This window comes from Chionomys nivalis, chromosome 15 (genome assembly GCF_950005125.1).
Source record: "Chionomys nivalis chromosome 15, mChiNiv1.1, whole genome shotgun sequence".
Classification (NCBI taxonomy): Eukaryota; Metazoa; Chordata; class Mammalia; order Rodentia; family Cricetidae; genus Chionomys; species Chionomys nivalis.
This window is the reverse complement of record NC_080100.1, coordinates 60,829,636-60,849,643: the sequence shown is the minus strand read 5'-3', so window position 1 is coordinate 60,849,643 and position 20,008 is coordinate 60,829,636. Positions and strand designations below refer to the sequence as shown.

General features: G+C 38.0%; 1 protein-coding gene and 1 long non-coding RNA gene across 9 annotated transcripts in view; one reads left to right on the top strand and one right to left on the bottom strand.

Annotated features, from left to right (window-relative positions):
• Window positions 1–574, bottom strand: part of LOC130887532 (uncharacterized) — a 62,513-nt gene extending 61,939 nt beyond the window's left edge. The window contains exon 1 of the long non-coding RNA XR_009058376.1: window positions 470–574. This is a non-coding gene — a long non-coding RNA (uncharacterized LOC130887532). The remainder of the gene's footprint in view (window positions 1–469) is intronic.
• A 582-nt stretch (window positions 575–1,156) lies between these two features.
• Mef2c (myocyte enhancer factor 2C) overlaps window positions 1,157–20,008 on the top strand; it is a 170,097-nt gene continuing 151,245 nt past the window's right edge. For 3 of the 8 annotated variants that reach the window (XM_057790153.1, XM_057790157.1, XM_057790151.1), the window contains exons 1-2: window positions 1,161–1,357; window positions 17,674–17,769. The gene's annotated coding sequence lies outside the window, so the exon portion shown is untranslated. Of the gene's footprint in view, window positions 1,358–17,673; window positions 17,770–20,008 lie in introns of all 8 variants that reach the window. The other 5 variants (XM_057790158.1, XM_057790162.1, XM_057790161.1 and 2 more) reach the window with 4 other exon arrangements.

Here is a 20,008-nt window from a genome sequence, read left to right as displayed (position 1 = left end):
AGTGAGAGAGGTACTTAGATGGTTTCCTTGGATACTGGATGATGCCATTCAGGTCTATGTTTTATCTGAAAGTGGTGCCCTGCAGAGAAATGAGGCTTGTTGAGTGGCTGTTTATACATAGTAAGTAAATAGGAACCTTGTTTATTTTACAAAGCATTTTTTATTTTGACCCAGATTTTTTTTTTATCATCACACCCAAGCCTTGTAAACAGCAATAAGGGTAAAACAGATACTTTGCCCAACTCCCGTTAAGGGCACTAAATAAATCATGATTGTCAAAGTGGAAGCTCCGAAGGGTTTGTCCAAACATGCTCCTCCTTAGCGTGCTTCCTACAGCTGGACTGTTATGTTTGTGCCAAATAAATCTGTGAGCACTGCCTGTCTTTTCCTTACAGCGGGATTTACTCTAAGCCCTGAGACAGAAATGAGTCTAGAAATTTACCTTCCAACAAACGATAAATGTCCTTACCTTAACTAATCAGGAAAGAACTGCAGCCATAGTGAACTTCACACATGAAGGGTGTCTATAGGCATGAGTTTCCATTCGAAGTGGTATGGTGACATCCTTGGTTCTCAGTCCTTTAACTGCCATGACCATTTATCTAGCTTGACTCCAAGTCTCCTGGGGCCGCTTGCTTTCTAACTCGGGAGGGTGACTAATCCTGCCTATGTGATAAGTTCGAACCTTCTAATATTTCTTTGGACTGAAGAGAGAAAATGACCTGTGGTAAAGAACGGCAACTATAGTGCTTAGCACAGCTTAATAACCTGAAGTGAAGTAAGCGTGTGCTATGTTTCCATTAAAACCTTTCCAGCCACAATTAATTGAACAAAACCTTGTCTTGTTCCAAGATTATTCTTGGAAATGTAATTTTAAAGCCTGTGTGAAATGAGGAAAGTTAATTTTTTGTATACCATATGAAAGCAATTTCATTTTTTAGGAATGATTTTGGATAGACTTCCGATTGGATATTTTCCACTGGAACTAACAGTGTAGAAGGTTGCGGTGGGGGAGCGCAGTTCTGTGTTCTTTTGCCAGCACTGACAAAGGTCTGGTTGTCAATGATACCTTTACAGCTAAATTTACCCCAGAGTGACATGAACAGGTGCACTTGGGCCTGCCAGACACTTGTGCAGAGGGATCACGCATCTCACCGCTTGACGATCAAGGGGGCAAAGCCTCCGTCTTCATAGAAAAGGAGAGGAGGCAAACACAGCCCAAACTGGGGGGTTTCTCTTCAAAGCCAGCTGGTCTGGCTTTATTCTACAGGAATTTTTTTACCTGCCAGAGTTTGGACAACAAAGCCCTCAGCAGGTGCTGAAGGGCACAACTTCCTGGGGAAGCAGAACGGCACTGGTGAGTTTTGATTGCCAAAATATAATTTTTTTAATCTCTAAAAGTTGGTTCTGTTATCTTAGAGGAGACACTGCTAAGGTACCTGTGTTCACAAAGCTGATGAGAGCTGTGCAGTCAGACCCAACTACCTGACTGTAGGTTTGCTTGGTGCACATAAACAGCTTTTAACATTTGATGATTTTTGAAATTATAAAATGATAATTTGTAAAAGAATAATTTATAGTTTCAATATTTCTCTCTGATTACTATTCTGAATGTGTGAAGACAGCGAGTACATCACACATGCTACGTGAGGCTACACCATAAGCAATTTAGTTTCGCTTTAATCTACTTCTCATAATCTTCTTTGAATAAAATGTAAGTTTTCAAAAAATTTTCCATAATCAAATTGTGAAATGGTACATGTTCTTCTCAAAAACTCCCATGTGTTATTATTTAAATGTGTGCATATCATAGGAATATGATTGGAATATAGAGCTAGTTTTATTTAATATGCAGTAAAATCAACTAAGTGAACAGAAAAATTAATAATTAAAAGGAACAACATTTTTCATTATTTTAGAAGGCTTTTTATAAGAATAAAATCTTTAGGATCAAGAGAATAATAAAGAGAGTTTTACATCATTTATTTCCAAAATTAGAACATTTATATATTTTGGTATTTTTTTATTTTGTGAATTCAAAAGTTGGGTAAAAATATTTTTTCAGAACAGGATTTTAATTAATGCAAAAGAAGGAAAAATGAGACCACATGTTAGGACATATTTTTAAAAAGTGATTCTATTTCAAGGACTCATTCTTTTAACTATGCTTCACAGCATTTCTCTACAAATTGTTGTATTATAGCAAATTGAAAACATTTATTTAAGCAAGGAAGGAGCTCAAAGCTAGGGACTATACATAGCAAACATATGAAACCATTTTAATAAGTAAATTCCATATTCACAAGCAACATGGGCTAATGAATGTAAAAGACACAACAGCATACATTGATCAAGAATGCTATAAATTATTATGCATTAAAATCAATTTTCTGGGCTGTGGGGGGTAGGATTGGTACTTAAGAAGAGAAAAGCTTCTACAAATATAAATTACTAAGACTATGAAGTAAATGTTTTATTCTGATGGTGCCACAAATAATTTCCAATCTACATGTTTAATACATATTTGTAAAGTGGGAAAAATATAAAATCTGGCTTTTGTTAATGATTATCTTATCTAAAACATTTTTAAATCAAATGTGGTTTGGACATGATATAAACTTATAAATACGTTTTAAACAGGCATGGTTTCCCTTTAAAAATATGAAAAATAGTTTTAAATTACCAAAAAAAATGGTCTATATAACCAAAAAAACCAAATACTTAAAAAAAATAGACTCACCTAAAAACATTTCTTGAATACATATTTTTTTAGAAATTAAAACCCAAGTTTACTTTAATTATCAAGTATTGCATATGGATTGTTCTTCTGGTTATCGCAGCATATTTTTATTTAGGTGGACAGTGTTTTGTGAGCTGCTGCCACAGGGGCTTTGTCATAGTTTGTTGCTGATTCTGACACAGGACTCACCAAATCCATTAAATTTTTAAAAATCTTCCCAGCCTCTTAAAGGAGACATGTGAAAAGAGGTCATTTTCCTGGTTTGTTAAATGCTATGTCCTTAAAGAACCAAAGCACTTGATTTTGAAGGTGGAAACTATTACAACTCATAAACCACGTAGGTCTGCTTCAGAATTACACTTAATAAGTTTTCGTGTGCATTGCAATTGGATAAATTTACCCCATTGGCATTAACAAACACTCAAACAGGAATAAAGAAACAAAAACTTCTTGCCAAACTACTGTTTATGACTTTCTATGGGTAGTTCAAGCTATTTGAAAAAAAAAAATGTTAGATAGAGTCTGACTATCCAAAAATCTAAAACTTATCATTTCCATTGTGTCAGGAATTCAAGCTTTGAAAATTCCATGTTTTCTTTGAATTATCAGGAGCCATACATCCCTATTACCATGCAGTGATATGTGTGTCCTTCCTAACAAATCTTCAACACTAGGTCACAAAAAAAAAAAAAAAAAAAAAAAAAAAAAAAACTTGCTAACTGTTTTCATCTATCTGAATCAGTTCCTTTAGCAAACCTTAGCGACAAATTTTGGATTAAAATGGCAGTGACATAGGGCAGTGACACATACCTGCCCTATGCAGGGATTCCTTGAAATACATCTTCATAGTGTAAAGGTAATTCTTTCAGTGGTGGAAAATTCATCATTCACCTGTTTGAGTGGCTACTCAAAAGGCTTTTAGTTCATTTTCTGTATTTATGAGAAAGATACTGATTCTTCCAGTAATTAACAATAATTAGTAAACTGCATGGTGACCGACCATCTATTTAAGTAAGAGTTTACTTGTAAGTATTTAAAGAAACAAAAAATATGTTGGCAGCTTTATACGTATCTCCTCATTGACCAGACAACTGACCTACAGCTGTCATTTGTCCGTGGGCCAGATGTAACTCAATAAAGATAAAAATGGCATATTACTCATCCCTGTTGATAATACCTGGTGCCAGGAAGTTTGCAAATCCGAATACCTGGACTACAGACAGGACAAATAAAAGAGGATCACCCCTCTGCCTAGCAGTCTGCTTCCATCACAGGTTTATTTTCAATTCCTTCTTACTTTCCTAATTTCTCTTCATGTCTATACATGTTTCACGTGTGGAGAGAGTTCATTTCCTTCAAGGAACTTTCAGAGGTGTGTACACACCAATCGAAACACTAAGCACTCAGGCAATGCAATCCCTCTATCAAAGATAGGTGTCTCTCTTTAAATCACATTCCTTTTGAGCTCAAGAAGTTCATAAAAGTCACAAAAGGAAGACTTTGAAGCTCCAATTTCTCATTTTAAAGAAATTCCATAAAATAATAGAATTGAAACTAACTCAGTCTCAGTGTGAGTAAACGAACACAAATTTGGACTTGTCTCTCAGTTCCATGTTCAGTTTTCTCTGACTTCAAAAATGTGGACAATCAAATTACCAAACAAAAAGAATCACATGGGAAAGTTGCGTGAGTATAGCTACTTTCTAAGCCTTTTTCAGTAAGTAGAAATATCTATACAGGAATGTGTGTGTATATATATATATATATATATATATATATATATATATATATATATATATCCAAAGTATAGTACAATATGCTGTAAAAGCATTAAGAACATTAACGCATTGAAACATGCCCATTTTGAGCTCTTTTAGGATCTTTTCATCATTCAAATGGATTCGCAAACTAGAAATACCAATGTATTTGAAATAACAGAATTTTTAAAAGCACAATCATAGGCTTTAGAAAATTAATATAGAAATCAAAAGTTTAGTCTGGTCTTTCTGAAAGACTGGAGAAGAATTAAAAATACTAAATATACCATAATATAAGCATATGTATAGTACACAATGCAGTATACTAAAAAACTGACTCAACAGTTAACTAACATGTGTGTGTGAGTGCTAATTAACAAACCATAGTGTAGATCAATGGCTTCATCATCGCAATCTCCGAGGTCATACTATTCAATAACATCTTATTAATGTAAGTATTTGACATCAAGTTAAATAGTATCGATTATATCAACTACTATTGATATATTTGTTGATAATCCCGTACAAGAAACTGGCCCAATCAAGATTTAAAAATCTAAATTTTCAAACAAATATTCATTTTCTGCCCTCTAGAAAGGAAATCATTTAAGTTAAACAATACTTTCTGATTTTAAGGAATGTATCTTATCCTTGAACTGTAAACCAGTATTCACAGGTAGGAAGTGGAGCTTTGACATATAGACAGACAAATTACAAAAACAAAATTGGGGTGAAATGTAAAATATAGATATAAGATATGGATAAAAATGGTGGCTACTATTTCTCTTCAAAGGATTGTTTTAGAGTAATCAATAGTTCTGTGACAAATGGTGCCATTTAAACTAAATTTTATATCTTTATAAATTATATATATATATATAAATTTTTAAATGTTATTTGCTTGTTTTATTACGTTAATCAACAGATCATTTGACAATATGCAATAACAGCATACAAATCAATTGCAAAAAAAATTATTCTGCAAACATCCATTTGAAGCTACTGTTGAAAACCGGGGTATCGAAAGAAAATACACAAAATTGCATCTTTTATCTCAAAGCAGTTTTTACGGAAGTGAATTGTCCCTTGTCTGCTTCGAAAGGATAACAAGTATTTCTCTCTAGAGCCTGATGAATATGGTTCAAAGAACACCAGGACGGAAGTGCAAGATCAGAGTCCTCGACTCTGTTTCACTGCTATGTACTTTTGTGACTGAAAAGAAGTCACTTAATCTCTGTGACACAACTAAATGGATTAGGGCTTTAGGGTTAGTTACACACAAACCCCAAGGAAAGAACTTACAGCTAACCAGGAGAGTATTCTCTAGGCTTCACGGGAGGTGTCCCAAAAGGACTATGGGCCATTGTGGAAATCTTAGCTACAGTGGCATGTCCTGTCTTCTCCATGTAAGTACTCCTAATAAAGGAAATCCCAGACCAGCATTGAGCTGCGACGTTAAAGGGCAAAATGAAATCATTCTGCAGAGCATATTACTGAGTAAAGCACCTACGAGGGTGCCCTTTTTACATAACGTGACAGTTCACATCCTCAACATCACATTACTACATGGAGCTCTGAACTTCAGTGTGTATGCTCACAGCTAAATTGGATGGAAATCCAATGGATATTTAATATTTTCAGTTTCATGAAATAGAAGGAACAATTTAAATTAAAAAATATTTATGATACATAAATGCCGTAAGTGAACATATGCTTGTTTTGTAAGACAAAAACAAAGAAAAAGATATTGCAGCAAGAAACAGGGGCATCAAAGAAGTCCCATTCTGAAGTACTAAAGATGTCTGAACTTATGAGAAACTAATGGCACAGTTAGATATGGAGGGAGGTTGGAGAGATTAATGGCAGCCATACGTATGGAGGAAGATTGATGACCCACCTGTTGCAGAAGTTGGTGATGTTCTGAAGGTCTTTTGTGGTTTCTGGACAGGCAGAGTTAATTACTTAGTCATAAGAGAGTCTGAAAGTCGTTTTACTGAGAGACCCTGTGTACTAAAGTCACTGGAAACAAGTGTTCATCTTATTTTTAGGAAAAAAGAAACTGACAGTAGCCAACACCTGTGTGCTGCTCATGAGTAATGTTAAATATCCCTAAATTAGATGCCCACTTCACATTTTTTGAGGGCCCCGTTTTCCATTCAAGAAAAGATTAGGGTTTTCATTCGGTTATACTAAAAAATAGAGTGAACCCTAAATAAATTGGATCTCCATTTGATACCAAGAGGTCAGCCTTGAAAACATGCATACAAGTCACATCATACAGATGTGGGACAGGTGATATTTAGAAAGGTGATGTGTGTGTGTGCACGCATATGTGCACGTGTGTGTGTTCATGTGTGCATGCTGCACATGTGTGTGTACATATGCATGCAACAATAATTAAAGAAAAAGAGGCTATGAATTTGAGAAAGGGATCCATGGGAAGGCTGGTGGGAGAAAAAGAAGAGGGGAAATGAAGTGATTATGTTTCAGAAAATAGCAACTAGATACTTAGATCCACACATTTGTAAATACATAGGTCCACACATTTGTAGATACATAGGTCCACACATTTGTAGATACATAGATCCACACATTTGTAGATACATAGGTCCACACATTTGTAGATACATAGATAGAAAGAAAGAAAATGAGGTTCCTGTGCTGCTTCATTGGCTTCTTGGTGAGCAGTTTACAGCAAGCATTGTATGTGTAGGATGTCTTTTTACTTGTTTACAGTTTGAACCAAACTGGGTGTTTTGAGGCAGGCTCTTGCTAAGCAGTCCTGACTGGCCTCAAACTCCAAGTAATACTCTTGGCTCAGCCTTCCAAATGCTTGGATTATAGGCAAATCCCATCATACCTGATTTTTTGAGGAGACTTTTAAAATGAAGATTCCTGAACTAGACACAACAGTTCCCAGGTACAAACCCAGCACCCTGGAGGCTGAGACAGACCTCTGTCAGTGTACGAGGGCACTCTGCTCTACAGCAAGTTCCAGCCCAGCCAGGGCTACACAATGAGACTCTGTCTCAAGTTTTGTGCTTTTAAAAGGGAAGGGAGGAAGGAAGGAAGGAAAGAAGGAAGGAAGGAAGGAAGGAAGGAAGGAAGGAAGGAAGGAAGGAAGGAAGGAAGGAAGGAAGGAAGGAAGGAAGGAAGGAAGGAAGATTAAGTAAATTCTAAAAGGCAGTTTCCTGAGAGAGTGGACTCATGGACTATGATTGGTTCAGATAGTCAAATTTCAACCCTTGCTGATTCTGAGGCCCTTGAACAAAACTGTCATCTGAGCTGGTCATTATCCTCTTAACCTTCTCTAATGCAATGTTAGTTCTCATGTTCCAAAGCAGCAAGAAAATCATGCATGGTGATCCCATGTACTTAGAGGCCAACAGGAACAAATGGCTATAGCTACAAACATAACTTTTGTTTTTTAATCATTGTCTAATAAGTTAAGCATATAGTGCTTAAGTAGTTGACTCACCTTTTTTATTTGAATTGGCAAATGATAACTGTCCCCCAAGTTAGCAAAGCCTTGGTCTTACTCACGATCCTAAATAATACAGAATTAAGTATGACCAAGTGACTTCTGCTGATTCTTCAAGAAAGTTCTTTTGGGAAAATAGGGTAGACAGTGATTACTCTAAGTATACATCCACTAACCATAAGCATATTCAGTTAATCATTGCTGATCTGGAGAAACTACAGGCTTAATTTTCCTCTGGGTGAGCTGTTTTATAGCCCTAGGCTACACAGACCCGACTCTCACAGCTATGGGAAATTGAGTTAGGAGTGGATGGATGGTGAATATAAATCTTTCGCAGACAATAGTTTCACAAGCATGGTTTTTGTTCATTGCGAATCATCAGTATAGTTATGAATAACAAAAATAATCATATAATTTATATGATTTATGTGTAAAATTTTTATTTATAACTTTTAAGCTCTTTGTAATGGCAATTTATTCTGTGGTGATTTTTGAAATAATGAAAAAAATTGCTAGTAGTAGTATCCCACAGTTCTAAAAGAAACATCTGATTTTACACAGAAAAAAAAATGATTAGCTGTTAACATGAGAACAACTTTATTGTATAGACAACTGAAAAGGGATCTGCAACAGAAAATGAAGGATGGAGTAAGAAGGATCAAAGGGAGGAAGTGGGAGAGGGTGGAAAGAGAAGAAAAGGTAGAAAATATGGAAATTATCAGTTGACCATCTATTGCTAAAGACATCAAAAGGAACAAGAAAGTTGCAAAAAGTTTCTCATGTAGTACTCAGAAACTTTTTCTTCAAACATCCCCTTGCTTTTCTGAAATTCTTCAGAAAGATGAGTATTGCTATTGCTACAAAACCCATTCATATGACATAGCTCTCTGTAGTTACAGGTGTGTGAGCATACAAGGTTGCAAAGTATATGTTCTTGCTTCCTCTTCTGATATAGAAAGATATTTGTAATTTTTATAGAGGAGATAGGGAAAAGGTAGCACAAACTTTGTCCTCTGATCCCAAAATACTCCCAAACACCATGTTCTTCATTCAAGAAGAAATACATACTATCTTATAGAGGATTCTTAAAATCCCTCCAAGACATTACTGAGCAAATTATAATTTTACTTCTGGTAGCTTTTAATATATAGGAATGCACATGAAGTAAGCTGAATGATAACATAGACGCTAAGGCACAAGAGGCACGAATATTTGTTCAATTGGTGTCAAACTCATACGCCAAGATAAAATGAGGCCAAAGCAACAGGTAGGGGAATTTGCAGAATATGGGGGGAAACCCTTGAATTTTCAAAGAACTGACAAAGAACTCATCTTCCAACCCAACATTTTCAGAAGCAATAAAATTTCTTCAAGTCAGAGCCAGCCTTCCCATGCACTTTCCCTTACTTCTGTGTGTACAATTAAGTGGCTGGCAGTGGGTGGAACTTGAGGCATACAGAAAGCTTGCCCTAAAAACACCTCTAGAAACACAGCAGGAAACTTATGGACTCTGCTAGAGACTCGTTTACATTAAAAAGGAAAAAAAAATAACGAAACATTTTTTTTTCCTCTTAAAAGTTTAAAAATATTCACTTAAAGAGGTAGTACACATCGAGGGGATGTCGTGGATAAGGCGGGGAAGCAGCAGACTCTCATAAAAGGCAATCTGTGAGAATTCTGGGGCTTAAGGGGATGCTGCAGGATGAAAGGACCTTGTAAGTCACATCAGTAGAAGGCCGAGAGGAAATAGAGGCACTCATGGAGGAGCTGTTATTGATTTTCAAATTGCTGCTGGTGAGCCAAGGTGAAAGAAGGGCAAGTGGAAGGTAGATGAAGGGAAGGACGTTAGGGGAAGACAAGTCTCAGTGGCACCGCAAAGCTGCCTGCACACAGGTGAGATCCCTGACTCCTAGAGAGACCAAAGCATAGACTGATGAACAGTCACTCATCCTATGTACTTAGGCTCAGACTCATAAGTTTAAATGTTAATAAACAATAAGCAATTTACAAGATTTCTGAGATAACCAAAGTATATAATCATGGATCCTTACTCTAGACAAATACCATCACTTCCAAATATCTAATAAAATCCAGTATGAATACAAATGAAAACTCTCTGTGAAAATTAATTCCTCCAGAACACTGACAAATATACTCCAGAAAGTATAAAGTATCTTGGTATAATACATGTTAATTTTCCTCAACATAGTAGCATAGATATGATTTACTTTACATATTTAATTATAAAATAACTTTTTTGAAGTATGAAATGAGAGAAAAGAATACCTGCTTTAAAATACCATTAAGTAACTGATAGCAATGTGCTTTTCAGGGACTTGTGGAACAGGATCGTTTGAAACAAATAAAAAAGTGTGTACTTTGCTGAGGATTTCCTATAGGCTAGGCAGAAGTATAACTTCATATCCTTCTCTCAGCTAACTGACTGTTGGGGGTCCTGCCCTCTTTTCGGGACCCTGTGATCTAATCCACAGTCTTACCTTTCTCTGCCTTTGGCACACGTCCTATAATATGCAATCATTAACCAGCAGCACCGACCTGTAAACACTTTCAGACTTTGCCGGTGCCCCACATCAAAGCTTTGTCCCCAAAGGCTGTGCATTTCTATCAGGAATGTGCATGAAGCTATAATTTTCTAACTGTAGTTAATGTCTGTTTATTGTCCAAATATCAAATATTTCAGGTTTAATAATCAAATCTTAGTTTCCACCTTGTTTACTACCTATGGTTTGGATTTACTACTTTTTGATTTTTATTTCTGTGTTTGTTTACTTTTACATCCCAACCGTAGTTTCCCTTCCTACCTCTCTTCCTAGTCCCCCCCCCGACACACCTCCCTTCTTCCTCCCCCATCCACTCCTCCTCTGTTTCTCTTCAGAAAAGGGTAGGCTTCCCGTGGATATCAACTCGTCATGTCATATCAAGTCACAGTAAATCTAGGCACATGGTCTCCTATCAAGGCTGGGTGAGGAAATAAGGTAGGAGGAAAGGGTCGCAATCTCAGGTAACAGAGACAGAGATAGCCCCTGTTCTCACTGATAGAATCCCCACACACATCTGTAACATATGTGCCTAGGTCATGGCCCTGCAGGCTCCCTGGTTGTCAGTTCAGTTTCTGTGAGCCCCAGTGAGCCCGGGTTATTTGATTCTGTGGGTTTTCTTTGGATTTACCTTTAACAAAAAATGTCCAGACTTAACAATAAAGACTCCCCAACACCGAGATGCTTCTTAGAATTACTAAGCAAATATCCAAGGCAACATCTAATAGCATCGAGCAAAAACATCTGTGAGGGGCCAGTGCCCTGGCATAACCTCTGTGAAGTAGGTAACCGGCAAGTAAACATAATTTACTGAAATTTATTCCAGTTGTATGATTTTATCACTCCCTGCTGAGTCCAACTATAAAGGTGTATCAAAGCTAAGAACAGAGTTTTGGGAATGAATTAAGTCTGATGTTGTGTCCTTTGATGTTTGTGGGCTATCTGGACAGACAAAGTCATCTGAGCTTTCGTTTTTAATATCTATAAAATGGAGATAATAACAAAAGCCCTTTAAGAAGCTGTTGCTTGGATAAAAGGAATAATGTTCATAAAATAATTACTACAAATTTAAAATTAGCAAGTGACCATGAAATATGAAATACTTTGAACATGCTTATTTGTATATATATTCTAAGAATGCTGATATTTTGCATATATCACAAGTATTACACTTAGGTTATAAATACAATTGATTTTAAAAAGTAAAACATAAATTTAGCAAAGTAATAAGCAATCACGTTCATTTGTTTGGGTCTTTGGCTCAATGACTAATCCAACAAGCAGACTACTTTTAACCACTGGTTTAAGTTTTATTTTCTTTATTTTGTTTCTATTTTAGTTTTCATTATCACCCTATTCTAAATAATTTAGAAAATTTTCACCCCACACAAGGTGAATTTTCTTTCTTTTTGGAAAGTAAGAATATTAGCATAATTATAGATGTACTTATTTTAAATCTTTATAGAATTATCATATATTGAAAACATATTTTTGTATATTTCTTTCCATCTTAACAAATAATTTTAATCTGCTTAACTTAAATTTTTAGACTATAAATAAAGTATTTTAAAATAATGTAAGCTTTCCTTTAAATAGAACAACAATGATTGGAAATTACTTAGAAAGACAGAGTACACTATATTTTATCACCACCATTCCCACCTCTCTAGATCCTTTGTGTGATCTTAAGAAGTAATGTTACGATGAACACCACATACAAAGTCTTTAAGTTCCTGAGCTTGTTTATCTATATAAATATTGTCCATTCCAGACTTTACCAAAAGTCCAAAGTGAGTATGGCTTCTGTTTTTTCATGTTCCATTGCCCCATCATGCAGTAGTAACATCTACCACACATGCAACAGAACACTGACTCTAGGTCCCTCTTGAACAGAATGCTCGATCAAACATTCCATGAGTTCCCCTTTCCCAGGAGGCCTGAGCCCAGCCCAGTTGCCATAGATGGCCATCGGACATTTGGAATGACATCAGGAGACAATCTGAGCAGGCACTGCCCTAAAGAATTCTGCGAGCAGGAGACTGGGGATATCAATGTCTTCTTGGCCGACAACTGCATTCCAAAGGTCAGCTGAGGTGACGAGAGGATGGACTTGGAGTGTCCAGTGCCTTTTCAGCAGCCAGGCAGCGACTAAGCAGAAAGCAGTCCACATGAGGGCTAAAAGTAGCCTAGAGACCACACACCTGTGAAAAAGTCAACGTGACCCAGTAAAACAGAATTTTATGTCTAAAGAGATTTCCACTTCTTCAGAGGTAAAATTCAAGACCTGTTCTTATCCTGAATCAATCCTCTTGTCTCTGATGACCTACTTCTTTCTCTATGACAGCCACAGTGGGGGTGAATAGGGAATTTAGTCCTGCGGAAGAAGGAATTGTTCACACTGAATTGCACAATTTGTTTCTCATTCCTGGTGCTTATTGCATGGAGGATTCTCATTTCTAGCAGCAATATATGGAGAATATCACATTAAACTCAAAATTTATGTATAAGCAAGCTCAAAATGTGATCAATTCCCCTATGGTACTGGCAGTTGGCTTGGGGCTATACTCTCCTCGGGATCTCACCATCTATAGGGAGGCTGAGGCCTTCTGCTTCTTCTACAAAAAACTGAGATATTTCTTGTAGGGCCTTGGATTTCGAGTAGCATGAGAAGAATTCTTTCAAACATGAGCAAATGGTAAATAGACAAGAGAAACAGATGATGACTCGACTGCGGATCAATCCAACATTCAAAAGAATTATTATTGTAAAATTAGTTCCCATTTGTGAATATGCTGATGCAAACAAAAAAAAAACCACTTTTATTAAGGGTTAATTACCATTAGTGGGCAGGATTAATATCAAAACTAATCTCAACTAACAGTAAAAAATGTAGAGAGCAAGTGCAGCAGAATAAGTCATCTCACAACTTACCCAAGCACCAAGTGATGCTCAGCCTAAAATGCCGTAGCACCTGCTGCTCATTTTCTCACCCTACGTAGCAATACTTGTGATTTCATTCTGTTTATGGCATTAACATTTCTGAGCAAATCCTATCTTGTGAAATCAGTGAATTCAATTTCTTATCAAATTTGAGGAAGATTATACTTTGTTAGCAAGTCTCACCTCAGATAACATCTTTTTCTTGGACTTTAATATTCCTTCTTATCTCTTATTCTAAAAGTATAATGCTAGTTCTTCATAAGTTTTAAGTACAAGTAGGCAGAGTGTTAAATCCCAATTGCTCTCTTTGAAAAAGCATCATGTGCTTGTTTGATAATATCAGTAATATGGTTTAAGTTTGGGAGACAATATTATTCCTCATGCAGCTCATTCTGTATTAAATGGAATTTTCTAAGGGATGAATGCTCAGAAGCATTCTCTCTTGTAAAAGGATAATTCTGCTTAAAATCTGTCAAGACACCTTTGTGTATAGTCAGTTTGCCGGGCCAAGCCAGACACGGTGTACTAGCCAGTAGCAAGATTCCTGGGCTCTATCAGAGACTTAAGCGTCTTTCTAAATTTACAGATATGGATCACTTGGTTAGCCTCTCTGTTGTTGACTTGCCCTTCCTTACTGAGAAACAACAAAACGACGTATGCGTTAGGTGTTTCCCAGAATCTTTCTCAACATAAAAGACATTAAAATTCAGACTTGAGCCGGGTGGTGGTGGCGCACACCTTTAATCCCAGCACTTGGGAGGCAGAGGCAGGCGGACCTCTGTGAGTTCGAGACCAGCCTGGTCTACAAGAGCTAGTTCCAGGACAGGCTCCAAAACCACAGAGAAACCCTGTCTCAAAAAACAAAAAACAACAACAAAAAAAAAATCAGACTTGAAAACTATTTTTGCACAACTATGTAATAGAAATGCAGAATGTCTTAAAATCTGGCTAGTATCAAACACAAAATATTTTGTTTTGTTTGTTTGTTTTTGAGACAGGATTTCTCTGTGTGGCCCTAGCTGTTCTGGAACTCCCTCCGTAAACCAGGTTGGCCTCGAGCTCAGAGATTTGCCTGTCTCTGCCTCCCAGGTGCGGGGATTAAATGCATGCACTACCACCGTCCAGCAAACGGAACGTTTTTAAAGCCTGTAGTCTAGTCAAAAACTTTACTGCAGTACTCTCAGCATGACTCCGTGTAGTAGTGGTGAACATAAATATATCCCTACCTCAAAGTTTCCAGTGAGCATGTGGGCCTATCAAGCAGTTAAAATGTGGATAATGTTGAGTTTTCATTAACTTGAAAAGCCACACGTGTCTAGCAGCTACCCTATTCAGAGCAGTCCTCGAGAAGGGGACACACACGTTTACACTTTAGAGGTATACAGACAGTGAGCTACGAAGTTTTTGATGTGCTCTTCCTACCACACTTACAGCACCCTAGACAGACAAAGAACATCACCAGAATCTCCATTTCCCAACGGTTGTTTTGACAGAACATCCCAACACCGATTCCAAGTGGTAACACATGAAAGTTGTGCAAGGAAAAGGAAGTTTTCTTGTTTGCGTTTACTGTTCATTTTCTTTAGCATCCCACTTCTCTCTCTACTTAGTGAGCTTTACTATGCCAAGAAACGGGTAGCTTAACCACTGAAGTTAGTGGTTGGCTTTTAGTTTTTGTTTTGTTTTGTTATACTTTTGTAGATCCTGAGTGCTTAGGGTTTAAATCCAATTCTGGACCCTGATCCTTTCTTATTGGTCTATTAGATTTGTTAAAAAAAAAAAAAAAAAAAAAAAAAAAATCCGGTACGCTATAGGACAGGGAGGTTGGACCTGCCCAAAGCCCCTATTTCTCTCCCAGGATTGCAAAATGCTTGATGTGCATCGAGTAACCAGAAACGCCGACCTTGTGCCAGCACTTTGTGCTCTTTGTGGGTGGTGGGCTCCTTTTGCTGAGCCCCGGTGACTGTGGAGATCGGACAGAGCTCATCTCCAGCTCCTTGGAAGAAATATTCTTGGGATACTAAAATTCAGACCAGCAGAGAAACTCCACCAGCGCCGCCACCGCACGTTTCCAAAGCACACCCACTGTCTTGGCGCCCTCCTCCATTCCTCGGAGCCCATCAAACCCCATCTTTATCAGCAAGCCACCGGTCTCTTTCCTCCTAGCCGAGACAACTCCTCTCAGCCGAACGCAGACCGGCACACCCCTTCCTGTCCAGGGCACAGACAGCACGCCCAACCCCCTGTGCAGCCAGGCCCAGCAGGTCCCTCGGAGGGCCCGGCCTCCTACGCCCAGTCCGTGGCGCACTCACGTGGCACACTCGAGCACCCCCACCCCCACCATCACACACACACACACACACACACACACACACACACACACACACACACTAGCAGCCTGGCTGCTCTGGAAACTCGCGGGGCAAAGAGTCCCCACCCCCTCAGCTCCATCGGCCACGAGAAAAGTGGGTGGGAGGAAGTAGCGACCGGCGGGGAAAGAGCGGATAGGAGCGAAAGCCAAGTCGGAGGGGAGGACCAAGCGGTAACTGGGTGGTGTTGCGGCTGTTGCGCCTCTCCAGTCCGCCCAGCCAGCGAGTCCGTTTTCAATACAAATCAGCCAGAGGGATTGCTGCTCCCTGCAATCAATAACTCAGCCGAGTGAGCTGCTGAAACCAGAGGCGTCCCTGTCTGCTCTTTAAGGGGCCCTGCGGCAGACTGAATCCCAGCCCTCTGCTTCCCAAACAAAGAACTGGGTACCAAAATGCCGGGCGAAATTTTTAACCCCAAACTTTCACTGCATCCTCTATTAAGGATCTCGTAAAATCAAAGAGCACAGACCTAGTGAAAACTCTAGAAGAAACGGTTAAAAGGGGAAGTGTGTATACCCACTCCTTAAATTTCAGGTCTCTTGTGATATTTCAAGAAATGGAGTAGAACCAGTGTTTCAATAAGCATCTAACAATGGCGAGAGTAAACGTAAAGTCCCATTAAATTTAGCTCTCTCTGTGGATTCTTTCGGATGAGCCACATACTTAGAAGCAAATTACCTAGCAAGCCTTATTTGGACTTACTGATAGAAGAAATGTATCTCACTTTGTAGAGAGAGTTCGGGTGTTTGTTTGTCTGCGTATCTTTCAGATTTTGTTTCATGAAGTGTAGAGTGGCGAGGTCCTGGGAGATATGTGTATCATGAACCCCACTTAATATACATTACAGTCGAACAGAGCTGAGAGAGAGCGACTAGCCAGAGAACTTGGCACTGTCTGAGAACCGGAACGAGTTGAGATTTAGGCATAGTGGGCCTGGGTTTGAAGGCCGCAAATTCAATGAGCACAGCCCTCAAACAAATCCTGGCCGAATTCTTCATTTCTCTGGCTGACTCCGACATGATATGATCAAAATAAACCATGTGATGGCAACCCAGAAGAATAGTTTTCTAAATGACTCCTCACTGTACGCTCAGATACATGGGAAAAGGCCCTTGTGATCTGCTTTGTCATAGTTGGTCCTTTGGGGGGACTGCTCCTGTTCTGAAGCCAAGGAAAGAATCATTGGTATACCACAGTCATGGAAAGCTAGTCTGAGACAGAGTACCATATAGCTAAACATAGCTTGGAAGAATAAGGTATTGTTGCTGTAGAATTCATGCACAGACCTGAACCCACATCAGTAATCTCAAAGCATTTGACATGGCCCTTGAAGCAACACCTAGAATGAGCCTTTTCACCAACTTAGATGTTATTACAAGTATCTCCCAGTTTGACAGATTTTGTTATCATGAGAAATGGTGGGTTTTTATTTTACTTTTGTTCTTGTGATTCTTCATCAGATATAAAATCAAAGGTACAGACATGAAGATAAATATAGGCTCACTGTCTATGAGAAGAGGCATATAACAAACCCTTGTCTGATAAACCAGATCCTACGTGACCCTCAGTGCACATACTGTATGGTCTGCTTGGGTAAAGCTGTCCTAAAGAATTTGTAAAATTTAGAAGTTTGCCATCATTTTATTTTAAAAAATTATGGGCAGTATCACAGTGGATCATTTAAATTCTTTTCTAGCAAATTATTTGAGTTTAAAATAATAAGTTTCATTACTTTAGAAGTTTTTAAACCATACCTACTACCTGAATCTACTTTAATGTCAGCTTTAAAGAAAATGACTTTTTTTTTCTATACTTATACGTTTTTAAGGTGCCAAAAAAGAGTTGAAAACTGTGAAGTAACCTCTAAGGAGATGAAGCGGAGCATGGACGGCAAATGGCTGTGGCAGTAAAGAAGGTGTAGGTGGTGAGTGGTCACGTTTATCTTTTACCACAAACTTTTCATAAAAGTAAAAGCACCAGTTTCTGAATGTTAAAGTATTTAAAATATTGGCACACGTGGCAGTGATGCAGTTGACCAGTCTTGTCCTCAGAGTATCAGCATGCTGCCTAAGGCATGTCAGCATCCGAGGCCCACCGTTGCAAGTCTCTAGTACAACTAGTCTGTCTCCTGGCAGTTACACACACCATCATAGGACAACTACAAAGAGGTTAAAATATGTTTTGTGTTGTAGAATTTAAATCTTACCATGCTTCTCTGATTTTTCTAAACTTTCATGTTCAATTATATTTGTGTTGAAAGTATTCTGGCTGAAGAACAAATACTGTACACTTGAATAATCTTAAGGGGTAGATTAATCTATATCCTTTCTTCATCTCAGGGTAGGTTGCTGTGGCAACCGCCCCAGCTCACTTTAAAATAATTTTTTAAAGCTCACTTCAAGAGCTACACCCAGCGTGGGCCAGGCTTAAAAGCAGGCAGACCCAGTGCACAGGGCTCTCGTAGAGTGAGTGCTGCTTTAATGTAGGGAAGCAGAAGAAAAGAGGGTGGAGTAAGATGGCACAAACCAGGAATAGGAATGTTAGCTTTTTCTAGAGCTGAAACAATCGCCATGCTCTATGTAACTTTAGTTGTTTAAATGTATTGTTAAATAAGTCCTTGGAGAGGTAGCTAATGTGTATTTATATTTAATATAAAGCACTTATAATAATTAATGTGAGAAATATTGATGATTATACACACACACAGAGAGAGAGAGAGAGAGAGAGAGAGAGGGTTTAACAGCACACCAATCCCAGTCATCATGTCACTGTTTTTTCTTAAAGGAAAGTTGCCTTTTATTAACTAGACAAATCCCTATATTCATCCTGATATAAATGACATAATATATATAATATAATTTTTTTTTGTTTTTCAAGCACAGAACTAAATTGGAGAGCACGTATAACCACACAAACAGAAGTCTAGAAAAGATTTATCTTTTAGTAAGACAGTTTTTGTATTTTCTTGTTGGATATCAAACCATAAGCAAAGACCTGGTGCGTGCTGGGAATGTTAGTGTCCTGCCACTGAGACACAGCACCGACACAAATTTTGAAATTGGATTAAAAGAATTCTGAGTCTCCCAGTACCTAGACCAACCTACTTCCTATACAAGAAAATATTCTGATCCTCCCCAAATCCCATTAGGGAACAGGAAACTCCAGTTTGAGTAAATTTATGTAAATAAATAAGGCAAGCCGGGCGATGGTGGCGCACGCCTTTAATCCCAGCACTCGGGAGGCAGAGGCAGGCGGATCTCTGTGAGTTCGAGACCAGCCTGGTCTACAGAGCTAGTTCCAGGACAGGCTCCAAAGCCACAGAGAAACCCTGTCTCGAAAAACCAATATATATATATATATATATATATATATATATATATATATATATAGAGCAAGTCTGAGGTGATTTAAAGACAAATACACTCTGGATCAACCACCTCATGGATTACCACTAACTGATTTTAAAGCTCAGGTAACCATCTACTGCTTATTTTCATGCAACTTCTTCCCTTCCCCTTGAGTTACACAGGCTTCTGGGAAGGTACCTAATGCTAGTATTAACATAGGTCACACATAATTAAGAAGCTAAATATACTGAGAGGGGAAATCTTATATTCCAGCCCTAAAGTTTGAAACCTTCCAGCCCTAAAGTTTCAAATCATCCTCGCTTCAGCTTAGCGTTTTTTGAGTGTTTACCCTATTGTTGATAAATATGAATTTGTTATAATATTTATTATTAAATAACTCTTTGACATGTAAAAGGGTCAAATAAAAGTTTCATTTTGAAGGAAAATAAATCTAAAACTGAAATAGACTGTGATAAGTAGAAATATCCTCTATAATGAACTATAATAGCATAATTGAAATTCATGTATTGAGTGTATCTACTTTGTTCTGTAACATAGGCCATTTCAGTTCATTACATTAATTTAAAGTACTACAGCAGTACATTCCCATGGTCCTTCATATGGTTTGTTCAGTGAGGATCTCTGGAAACCTCAGAAATGATCTAAATTTTCATTTACATCACCCTGTCTAGATCCGCCTCAGGATTGAGCATCCTTAAACATCAGAGGCTGTACCTTTAAAGAGGCTTTGCCATACTCATGATAGTCACACACTTGCTATATGAATGGCAAGCACAGTAGAGTATAGGTACTAAT